This window comes from Nuphar pumila, chromosome 15 (assembly GCF_984573655.1).
Source record: "Nuphar pumila chromosome 15, dmNupPumi1.hap1.1, whole genome shotgun sequence".
In the NCBI taxonomy this organism is placed as follows: domain Eukaryota; kingdom Viridiplantae; phylum Streptophyta; class Magnoliopsida; order Nymphaeales; family Nymphaeaceae; genus Nuphar; species Nuphar pumila.
This window is the reverse complement of record NC_143263.1, coordinates 57,872,653-57,884,872: the sequence shown is the minus strand read 5'-3', so window position 1 is coordinate 57,884,872 and position 12,220 is coordinate 57,872,653. Positions and strand designations below refer to the sequence as shown.

General features: G+C 37.2%; 1 protein-coding gene across 1 annotated transcript in view; it reads left to right on the top strand.

Moving 5' to 3' along the window:
• LOC149815424 (elongation factor Tu, mitochondrial-like) overlaps nucleotides 1–12,220 on the top strand; it is a 66,675-nt gene that overhangs the window by 32,455 nt on the left and 22,000 nt on the right. The window lies entirely within an intron of this gene.

The following is a 12,220-nucleotide window of genomic DNA, read 5'->3' as shown; positions in this document are numbered from 1 at the left end:
ATACCAAAAAAATATTATAAGACCATGACAAAAAAGTAACATAAAAGTTTTTAAGTTGGACTACTCCAACTACATCATAAAAAAAAATAATAATTCAAGAGTTCATTAATCTGTCATCTTTCTCTTCCCCTTCAAGTTAGCAATAGATCGCGAACTTTCTGCATCATCACGTGCATCTTGTCCTCCACGACCATGTCTTCTGCTCCTTCCTTCATTTCCTATAATGAATACGTTAAAAAGTTAAAATGTTCAAAAACCATAATTTAAAATATAAAAAACACAATATCAACATACCTTGCCTAGGTCTCCGGCTAAAGAAATGATCAATCCGACCATGAGGAACTGATGGTCGCTCTTGTATATCTGCAGTTCTACTAGCTCTGATGGATTGATTTGTTTCCTCTTCAACTTCATTTGTACGTATAATTATTGGAGGTAATAGAGCTCTTGGTTGTGCATATTTATGTTTGAATTTGGAAATAGTGCTTGATTGTTGTGCACTATCATCCAAATCTCTCCATCGCATATCCTCTAATCTCAATGTATTTTCTTCTACAATAGGAAGTTCTGGATTGATATCCCATTTTCGACTAGGCCCTTCTTTATAGCGATTGTTGCACCTTTTATAACAAGAATATAAAATATGAATGTTAATAAACAATCAATGATAAAAAAAGAGAAAAAAAATACCAAAACAAAAGTACAACACAGTTTAATTATACTTGTCAATCAATCGAAGATTGGAATGAATATACACTAAGGTATCAGCACGATCTTCATTGAGCCTATTTCTTTTAACATTGTGAATGTAACTATAGGTGCTCCACACTCTTTCTGCAGAAGATGTGTTAATAGGTTGAGATAAAACCTTAATGGCTAATGCTCTCAACTCCGGTGTATCACCACCATAAAAACGCCACCAATTAAGCACTGACATTGTAGGATTCAGTGCATCTATTCGTACTGCATTTCGGCTAAATCTTTCACTTCTTGATGCAAAAGCCACAAGTTGTGACCTATAAAGTGTAGATAACTCTTCATTTTCAGAAGATATGACTTCAAGCGCAAGCATTGCACCGTCTAAGATATCATTATCCTTTTCTGCAAAAAAAAATGTTAAGTAACTATAACAAGAAAATGCAAATGAAATAATAAAATAATTAAATCATTTAACTTTAAACTTTATTAAATAGATAGAATTAAATTTTTACCAGGAGAAACTCGTTTGACGCCTCCTGTTGTTGGGATTTTGAGATACTCCGACTCGTAATATTTTGGAGTAAGCATGTGGGCTAGACTATGGAGAGACACATTCATTCTATCCCATCTATTTGAGACAATCTTATGAATCTTTTCATATAAATCTGGTTGTCCTTTTAGATTGTCTTTGATTTCCTAACATGTTGTCCATGCCTTCATACACTTCACCAATTATAGGGCCTTCCTGATCACAAAATTTAATCATCTTATAGATGAGTTTTGTAATCAATAATGCTAAACGTACAGAATCCCAATATTCTTCATCAAGAACAATTGTTTCTGTTGTAACAACCCTTTTTTTCATAATTTCATCCATGCATGATTGCTTCCAATCGCTCAATCTATCTGAAATTAATGTGAGCCTTAAGCTCTCCCTCACATCAAGCAAGCGTTTCAAAGTAGTATAATGTGAAGCAAACCTTGTTTTTGCAATATTTATTAATTCTAATTTTTCATTGCTTCTAAAGATTGCTAGTGCTTTTGAATGATTTGTGATATACTTCACAATTTCTTTACTCTACAAATATGTTTCTCCCAACCAATGAAACTCATGTGCCAAATCCTTGAAGATCAAATTAAGTGTGTGCACAACACAAGGTGACCAAAAAATATACTTGTACGTTTGTTTTAATTCTTCACCTGCTAACTTGCAATTTGCTGCATTGTCTGTAATTACTTGCACTACATTGGAAGGTGTAATGAAATATGCGGAAAAGCAAAGAGTGCACTAAACACTTACAACATCCATTAATGAGCAAACAAAAAGGGCTAATACCCAAACCCACAAGAGACAACACAACATAAAAATATAAATGTCTCTTATTGAAAGAGAGAGAGCTCTCAAGAGTGAAGAATACAAGAGGGGTTCACCCCTATTTATACAGAAGAGAGGGAGAGGGAGAATGGCCAAGAGGCCTTAAAAGGAGAGCCACCTAGGGGCTCCCCATGTAGTCGTTGGGAGCCCCCAACGGTCACAAATGTGACCGTTGGGAGCCCCATCGACTACATGGTGGGGCCCCTTTTGTGTGAGCAAAAAACATAAAAATAAAAAATATGTTTTACAAAAAAACAAAAGGAAAAATGAAAGAGGAAAAACAAGTACCCCTATCGGGTACTTGTGAAATGACTAAAATACCCCTATCAGGTATTATATATATATATATATATATATATATATATATATATATATATATATATATATATATGAATTACATGTATTTTAACACCCTCCCTCAAGCTTTACGGGGATATAACTGAAAGCTTGTTAAGGAGAAACAAAAACCAAGGAGCCGCAAGAGCCTTAGTGAAGAAGTCCGCCAACTGGTATGCTGATGTGACGTAAGGTAGTGCTATGGTTCCTCTTAGGTATTCATCACGAACGTAATGGCAGTCCATCTCAATATACGCTCATGGAAGGTGTGGTTGCTTGCAATATAGATTGCGCTTTTGTTGTCGCAACACATCTTGGAAGGAGTAGAGATGACAATGCCCATATCACTGAGGAGGCTTCTTAGCCATACAAGCTCCATGGTTGTAGTGGCCATAGCACGATATTCTGCTTCCGTCGAGGACAAGGATACTTTGTGTTGCTTCTTGCATCTCCACGAAATCATAGAGTCACCGAAGAAAACACAAAATCCGGTAGTTGAGACTCGGTATTTGAGATTTCCTCCCCAATCTGCATCAGTATAAGCAATTAAATCAAGTGATGAGGCAGAAGAAAGAAAAACTCCCTTAGTTATGGTATTTTTGATATATCTGACAATCCTTAAGACTGCACTCATGTGCACGGTTGTAGGTGCATGTTGAAACTGACTGACAGAGTGGACGGCATGAGCAATGTCTGGCCGTGTGATGGATAAGTAGGTTAGAGACCCAACAAGTTGCCGGTAGGGAGTAGGATCCTCGAGAGGTGTTCCATCTTCCAACCTTAATTTTGCATTGATGACTTCTGGGGTTTCTGTCTTCTTATCATCGGAGATACCAGATTTGGAACAAATGTCAGCAACAAGTTTCATCTGAGAGAGAATGTACCCTCGAGGAGAGTACGCCACTTCAATTCCTAAAAAATATCTTAAGAAACCAAGGTCAGACATATCAAAATTTTCTTTCAAAACCTTTTTAATATCATTAATGCCTTGCTCATCACTTCCTGTGATGATCATATCATCAACATAAAGTAGTAAAATAACTACTGAAGACCCTGCACTTTTCACAAACAAAGCAGTGTCAGTATAACATGAACGAAAATTCAAACTTGTCATTACATTACTAAATCTATCATGCCAAGTCTTTGGAGCTTGTTTTAAACCATATAATGCCTTTTTAAGTTTGAGAATCTTATTTTTACCAATACATACTCCAGGTGGGGGATCCATGTAAACTTCTTCATTTAATTCGCCATTTAGAAATGCATTCTTAACATCGAGTTGATAGATAGGCCATTTTTTCACTGACGCAATAGCAATAAGAGTCCTAACACTAGTTATTCTAGCAACAGGTGCGAAGGTTTCTTCATAATCTATACCATATTCCTGAGCATATCCTTTAGCAACTAACCGTGCTTTATAACGTTATAATGAACCATCACTCTTGGTTTTGATTTTGAAGACCCATCTACGTCCTATTGATTTCTTTCCAGTGGGTAACAAAGTTATTTCTCAAGTTTTTGCCTTTTCAAGAGCACTAAGCTCTAAGTTCATGGCTTCAACCCATTGGGGAATATCTTTGGTCTCATTATAGTGTGAGGGTTCATGAAATGAATGCAACGCAATTAGACATGCTCTATATCTTGGAGTTAGGGACTCATAGGAAACAAACCTATTAGGAGGATTGGAGATCCGACTAGATCTCCTTAAAGAGGTTTCTTCTATGTTGGATCCTTGAGAGTATTTTTCTAAGGCGCTCATCTGAGTTTGTTGACCACGCCTAACATATGTTTGGATTGGTCTATTATTCTCATCTATAACATTATCAAGAGGAATTTTCTCTAGGTCATTCAAAGACTCATTAGAGATTTCCTCTTCTTGAGGAGTCTCATCTTCTTGAGATAGAAGATCAAACCAAAAAGTATATTCACTTTCGTCAATATCTTTAGTTTTCACAAAACCATTTTCATTTTCCAAAAATGTTACATCTTTGGATACATAGAGTTTGTTATTTTTCAAGTCAAAACATCTAAAACCCTTTTGATTTTCTCCATAACCCAAGAAAACACATTCAATAGCTTTAGGAGATAATTTGTCCCGTTTATGAGTAAGGACAAAACATTTACATCCAAAAACTCTTAATCTATTGAAGTCGGGTGTTCTTTCAAATAGTTTTTCGTATGGAGATGTATTTTGTAAGGATGAAGATATCATTCTATTTATTAAGTAAGTTGAGGTTAAGGCCGCTTCGGCCCAAAAATTCTTTGGAATTTCTTTGGAAATAAGGAGTGTCCTAGTGGTTTCCATGATGTGTCTATGCTTTCTTTCGGCCAAGCCGTTTTGTTGGGGAGTCCTAGGGCACGATCTTTGATGACAAATTCCATTTACTTCTAAATATTTTTGAAATTCATTTGACAAATATTCTCCACCGAATCAGATCTAAGAGTAGAGATATTACTTGAAAATTGATTTTTAACTATCATATGAATTTTTTTGAAAAAATCAAAGACTTCGGATTTTAAATTGAGAAAGTAGATCCATACATACCTAGTGTAGTCATCGATGAAAGTGACGTAATAGGAGTACCCTCCTTTAGACATGACGGGGGAAGGACCCCAAACATCCGAATGGACTAACTCAAAAGGTCTTTTGGACACAAAAGTTCGGTTTGGAAAAGGAGTAGATTTCATTTTGCCAAAAATACAATTCTTGCAAACAAAATGTTTTTCATTACAAAATTTCTTTCCAAATGGAAAGGAGTACATTTTTTAGAAACTTGGATGTCAAAGTCTTTGATGCCAAATATCAATATTTTTATCTTGGACATGGTTACAAAAAGAGTTAGTGGGGAGTTTCAAGTTGCTCATGTAATAGAGATCTCCCCTCCTATGGCCTTGCCCAATCAGCTTCCCGGACCGAAGATTCTGTATAGAGCAATCCTTAGTTGAGAAGGAGATTTTACATCCATGATCACATATTTGAGCAACAGAGAGGAGATTTAAATTAAGTTGAGGTACAACTCTCACGTTTGACACAAAGAAATCTTTTGAAAAGTTTAAGGTTCCAAAACTTTTTACTTGTAAAGATGTACCATCGGCAGTTGAAACATAAGAGTTTTTATAATTATTACATAAATCAGAAATCTCATTTTCAAGGGGGGTCATATGAAAGGAAGCTCCAGAGTCAAGGATCCAAGACGACATACCTGGAGGAGAGGAGGAAGCTATGACGGCACCCGAAGTTGATGGAATCTTGAGTAGAGTTTGTAGTGCTTCCGATAGTTGAGCAAGAGAAAAAGAGTCCTTTCCTTTGATTGCTTCATCTTTCTTTTGAGTAGCTTCTTCAACGGAAGCAACCTTATTTTTTGGTGCTTTATTCAACTTAGGGCAATTAGGTCTTATATGACCCGGTTCTTGACAATGATGGCAAATGACTTTTCTATAGTTGCCATTATAGTTATTTTGCCTTTCAAAATGTGGAGGTTTGTAAGTTTTCATATGGTTGCCGGGTTTTGATACGACCAAGACATCATCTCCTCCTTTAATCATGCCAAGACGGGTTTCTTCTTGGCATATTTCGGCTATGGCATCTTCCAAGGGAAGAAGCTTTGATCTATGTAGGAGGGAGGATCTAACTTGTTCATATTCGGGCCTAAGCCCATGTAAAAATTGGAAAAAGTGTTCTTTTTTCATTTGTTCTCTCCTTAACTCCACATCTATACTAGAAACCCATTTTGGTTCTAGTAAAGATAGCTCATCCCATAGAGGGCCAAGAGTGCTAAAGTAGTCCCTAACACTCATTTCTCCTTGCTTGATAGTCCGGATTTTTTCTTGAAGAAAGAATTGACGAGCAAGGTCTTTTTGGGTAAACATATCTTTCATGAAGAACCATGCTTCATTTGCCATCCGAAATTTGGCAATGTTGGCGCAAATCTTGAGCTCCACATTGTTCATGAACCAAGCAAGAATCTTGGCATGCTTACTTTCCCAATCTTCTATTTTAGATTGGTGATCTTCAATGGCCTTCATGCGAGCATCTCCTTCAAGAGCTTTTTCTTGATCACCTTTCATCTTAGTTAGTTGGAGTTGTGGTTCCGGAATGGTGCCCATAACGTATCCCCAAAGCTTTTTCCCTTTGAGGTTGTTTTTCATGGCGGCGACCCACATCATGTAGTTGGAGCCATTGAGCTTGAAGGAGAGATCAATCTTTTGTTCTCCTTCCATAATAATCACTCACAAGAGGATAAAAGAAGAGAGATACAACACGAAAAAATATAGCTACACAACTAGCTATATTAAGAAGAAGAGCATACACAAGGCTCTGATAGCATATAATGAAATATGCGGAAAAGCAAAGAGTGCACTAAGCACTTACAACATCCATTAATGAGCAAACAAAAAAGGCTAATACCTAAACCCACAAGAGACAACACAACATAAAAATATAAATGTCTCTTATTGAAAGAGAGAGAGCTCTCAAGAGTGAAGAATACAAGAGGGGCTCACCCCTATTTATACACAAGAGAGGGAGAGGGAGAATGGCCAAGAGGCCTTAAAAGGAGAGCCACCTAGGGGCTCCCCATGTAGTCGTTGGGAGCCCCCAACGGTCACAAATGTGACCATTGGGAGCCCCATCGACTACATGGTGGGGCCCCTTTTGTGTGAGCAAAAAACATAAAAATAAAAAATATGTTTTACAAAAAAATAAAAGGGAAAATGAAAGAGGAAAAACAAGTACCCCTATCGGGTAATTGTGAAATGACTAAAATACCCCTATCGGGTATTACATATATATATATATATATATATATATATATATATGAATTACATGTATTTTAACAGAAGGCCCCACAAGTTTAAATCCCGTCTTCAAAAACTCGACAATGTTTGCAGCTGACTGTTGCACATTAGAAAAATCGCTTGCATATAAGAACATCGAGTCAAAACAGTTTGAGGCAAATATATTTATCAAGTGTTTGTTCTTGATATTTGTCCAACCGTATGAGACAATGCAAACTCCAAACTCCTCAAACTTTTCTCGAAATTCATTTAACTCCCTGTGAACACACTCTTTCTCACTGTCAAGCAACGTTGTTCACGCTTTTTCATATGATGGGGGTTTATATCCGGGCACTTTACTAACTGCAGATATCATCTCTTCCCAATATGGTGATCGAAGCACATTGAAAGGTATGCCATTTGCACACAAAAATCTGATAATTTTGTGATCTACATCATCTCTTTCTACCTTTTTAAAGGTATCACGAATATCAACTGTTTTCGACTTCCACTAGATGATGTAGTCATACTAATAGGCTTCTTCGGAGTATCAATTCTTGATCTCCTCAACTCAAATGCACTTGATGAAACCTCCACTCGGCGAACTTGCCTCTTAATTTTTTTGCCAATTCTGCATTTTTTGCAACTACAGGGCAAAAGACAATCCCAACACTTTGTCCCTTTGGAGATCCCATGAGATGTGCAAAACTCGAGTATATGACCCATGATAAATATTTTTGCAGTGCCTGCACATAAAAACTTGGGTTCCACCTTGCTTTCCTTGCTCACTCTTTTTTTGTTTCAATACATGGCACCATAGCACTGTTGTTTTATGCATGCTAGGTGGTTCATCATCTTGGTCATCTTCAGAATAGTAGTCATTCAAGTCATATTCTTCATCAAAACAATTTTCGTTTCTGTCCTCAAACTGATATGGACAAGCAAAAGACCTCTTCTTGCCCTTCCCAACACCACTAGATGATTCATGCTCCAAATTGTACAAAGAATCGTCATCATCATCAGAATTATCGTGATCATAGCTTGAGATGGTCATTAATGAAGCAAAGAACATGCAAATATATCAGCATCATAAAAGTATCAGAATCAACCTAAAACACTTTAAAAAAGCTATTATTAACAGTAAATAATGGAGAGTGAAGAACACAAATCATTACTCATAATTTACCAATTACTAAAACAAATAAATAAACATCATTTAAGGAGGTGAAAGATCTATGATTCTATAATATACTATGATAAAGCAAACAGAATTTAAAAAAAAAAGTTCTTTCAAAAGTTTGCATTTATGAAAAAATGCCAAAATAAGATAACATAACAACGAAGAAAAACAAAATTCATATTGGCCGACTGTTACTAGCAATAATGCTATTTATTTAAAATTTTAAACAACTAGCTGCAACATACTAGTTGCCCCACTCTTCTGATAGAGTAAATGAGTCGAGCCTGAGTGTGCCCACGCTCAGTATATCAAAGAATTCATACTTAATAAGGATGATAAGCTCAATCATGCTTGGTATACATTTTGTATAATATGTTTTTATAATATGAATTCAAGAATTTTCTTATAATATATTTTTTATATATTATAGGATACTTATAAGTATCTCTTTTGTTTTGTTTCTTTTATCATGCTTGGTTCACTTGATCAACATGTAAGTTCAGAATTCACATAAGCAAAATCACTTCAAGAGATCAAGGAGAGAATAGATTCTAGAAGTCTGCAAGATCAAACACCATAATGAAACCATAAGACAACTTGTGGAGGCAGGACATGTTTTTCATTGACTTTGAAATTGAAAACAATAAATCAATAATCCATATATATCCAACAGTAAAAGAATAATAAAAGTGATCCAGTCAATCTGATCAGGAATCAGGATTCAAGCAATCGTCAAAATGACTTAAAAGTTAAAACCTACAAGAATGATAAAAAAATACTGCATTAACCCTTATTTCTAAAAAAGATGACCAAATAAACTCAGTTAAACAACCACAAAATGTGAAATGTTTCTCAACCAATATACTGTTCATTCATGGGTCTCAAATAAGAATATAAATGATCATCATATGATAACACAAAACAAAAGATAAAGACCATCATGTTATTGCAACGGAAAAATGAAACAAATAGTCTCTAACAATCCCATGTTCCTTAAATGTACTTTCTAGAGAGAATGAAGGAATCAAACCTCTGCTCACGAGCTGAACCTCACACCACACAAGTCAGACACCAGCCCTATATCACTCGAAAACTCTTCATCAAAGCAAAATATGGGCCTCCCGGTCCAGTTAAAAAAAAATTTAAAAGCTCAGTATTAGCCCAGCTCCGATTCCATATGAAATAGATTTTTATCCATTTTTGTAGCCCAACCCTGATTGCAGCAAATAGTTTGATTTGTCCATATGAAATAGATTTTTATTAATAATTGTAGCCATTTTTATTTTATCTCAAAAAAAAAAAGGAGGATGCTGCCCCTGAACCCCTATCACACCAATTTTTTTTTCTTGCTACACCCCTATTTGCGCCCCCCCCCCCCCACCCCCCCTCACATGAATCCTAGCTACGCCACTGCCGGTGGTGCTCCCTGTTGAAGCCTCCTTCCCCAACCTTCTCTCCCTTTGTGTGTCTCTGTCGAGCCACCCCCCCCCCCCCATGCCCAAGCCACTTGCCATGCACAGGTGGTCAGAGAGAGGTCCTCCTCTCCCTAGGGCTCGCAGTTGGCAGAACCCAACCGCCATCAACCCCTCCAACCGACTTCTTGCCGTCCCCTTTTCACCAAGGACCCGACCGATCCAGATTCGAGATAGAGAGAGTGACAGAGCGTGAGAGAGGGGGGTAAGAGAAGATAGCGTACCTGAAGGTGAACATCTTCATCTTCGGAAGTCGGTGGAGGCCACCGGAATTTTTTGAGGTCGCCGGAACTCGGAGCTCGCCGAAAACTCGAGAGAGAGAGAGAGAGAGAGAGAGAGAGAGAGAGAGAGAGAGAGAGAGAGAGGAGTCGGAAGATACGCGTGAAAAAACAAAACCCTAAGCCCCTTTCGATTTTATTTTTTCACGGGTTTTATAAAATACCCATTTTAACCTCAGTAAAAAATATATTCATGTGTAAAAAAAAAAATTTAAGGGCAAATTCGACCTTTCCATAATAGCGTCCCCCTTTAAAGGGGTACGCGTCTCCCATTAAAGAGGTACGCGTCTCCCATTAAAGAGGTACGCTTCTCCCTTTAAAGGGGTACGCGTCCCCCTTTAAAGGGGTATGCGTACCCCTTTAAAGAGGTACGCGTACCCCTTTAAAGAGGTACGCGTACCCCTTTAAAGAGGTACACACTTCCCTTTAAAGGGGGACGCGCTTCCTCAATTGAACCTGCGCTTCCCCTCGCGTTTCGGAAGCGCTGCGTTTCACGCTTCCGAAGTGCGTCCCGGGGAAGCGCGCTTCCCCTATTCTATAGGCGTTTCCGGTAACTTTGGTTAGGGCACTCCCCCATCTTAAACATCTCTCTCTCTCTCTCTCTCCTGTCGAAAGGAAGAAGGAGATGAAAGAGAGCCCACCAGCCACCCAACAAGTACGTACTGTTAAAATAGAGCATGTGTATGGATCTGGATCCAGATCCATACGCGCGTCAATCCTTTTAACTATGCTGTTGACATCTTTTTCATTAATGACATTTTTGTAATATGGTTGTTGTGATATGATAATTTAGTCCCCATTATAAAAGTATTTTAATATAAAAGATTAGGGCTTGGAGGTGGAATCTATTTTTGCCACCCGAGCCACTGTGCATCTCTCTCTCTTCTCTATTTTCTGTGCAGCTTGAACTGTGGTAAAGACCGCTCATGATATCTCATATGGTATCAGAGCACGGTTGCAAAACTCTATCAGAAGAATGCTCAACGAGATCAAAAGAAGGCCCTTCTATTTGAGACATTAAAATCTTCGTTTTGTGTCATTCTATCCTTTAAATCTCCATCGGTAAAATTTCTGGTATTCTTTCTCTTAAATCTCTGTCAAAAAAAAAAATATTGTTGAATCCTCTTTGATTCCTTCTGCCGTGCGTTTCTAACGTTCTTTTATTCTGACTTTGTTAGCTTTGTGCTATCTGATTTTTTCCCTAAGTCAATAAGTTCTGTCTGTAATCTGCATCCTAATATAAGTTGTGATTCATTTAATATACATCTCTCGTCTAAATCGTTTCTTTTGTTCCTCGTATTCCTGAAGCTTTTTATGTATTGCTGGATGTTCATATTAGATTTTCACAATTTCGAACTTGTATTGCTGTCTTCCTTTTCTCTTTTTCAATCAACATTAAAATCAGTTTTGTGCTTCTCTGCGCAACATCTATAGGCAGACTGAAATAGTTTACATTCTCAATTCTGAAACTAAAAAAAAAGGGTTTCTTTTTACAAGATATTGGTTGCGCAAGTAAATGTTTTATTGAAGCTCTGCTGATTGATTAAGTGATCTCAAATCAGTTTATTTTTTTTTTCTTTCCTCCCGCCTTGTTTGCTTATTTGTTGCTTCATTGCTATGGATTCCTTCTCGTCTTTCGGTCCCTCTGCAAATTTCTTAAATCAACTCGTTACAGAAAAACTTACTCATTCTAATTTCTTGACATGAAAGAGACAAATACTTCCGTTTATACTGAGTCAGGATCTCGATGAACATCTGGATGGTTCTGTTCCCACACCACCACGACTTATTTTGCAGGAAACCAAGGATGAGAAGGGTGACACAATTACCAAATCTATTAAAAATTCAGAGTATACAACTTAGAGAAAGCGGGACTAGTCTTTGGTTGCTTATATGACGTCAACACTCTCTCAAGAAGTGTGCAGATCTATGGAGTAAGCTCTCTCGGACGTACTCTCAGATATCAGAAGCTCGAGTTATGTATTTGAAAAATGAGTTTCAAAGTTTGAAGAAAGGCTCAATGATAGTTATGGAATACATAGGTCGTATGAAGAGTATTACTGACCAATTGACTGTTATTGGAAGTGCTATTTCAGATAAAGAT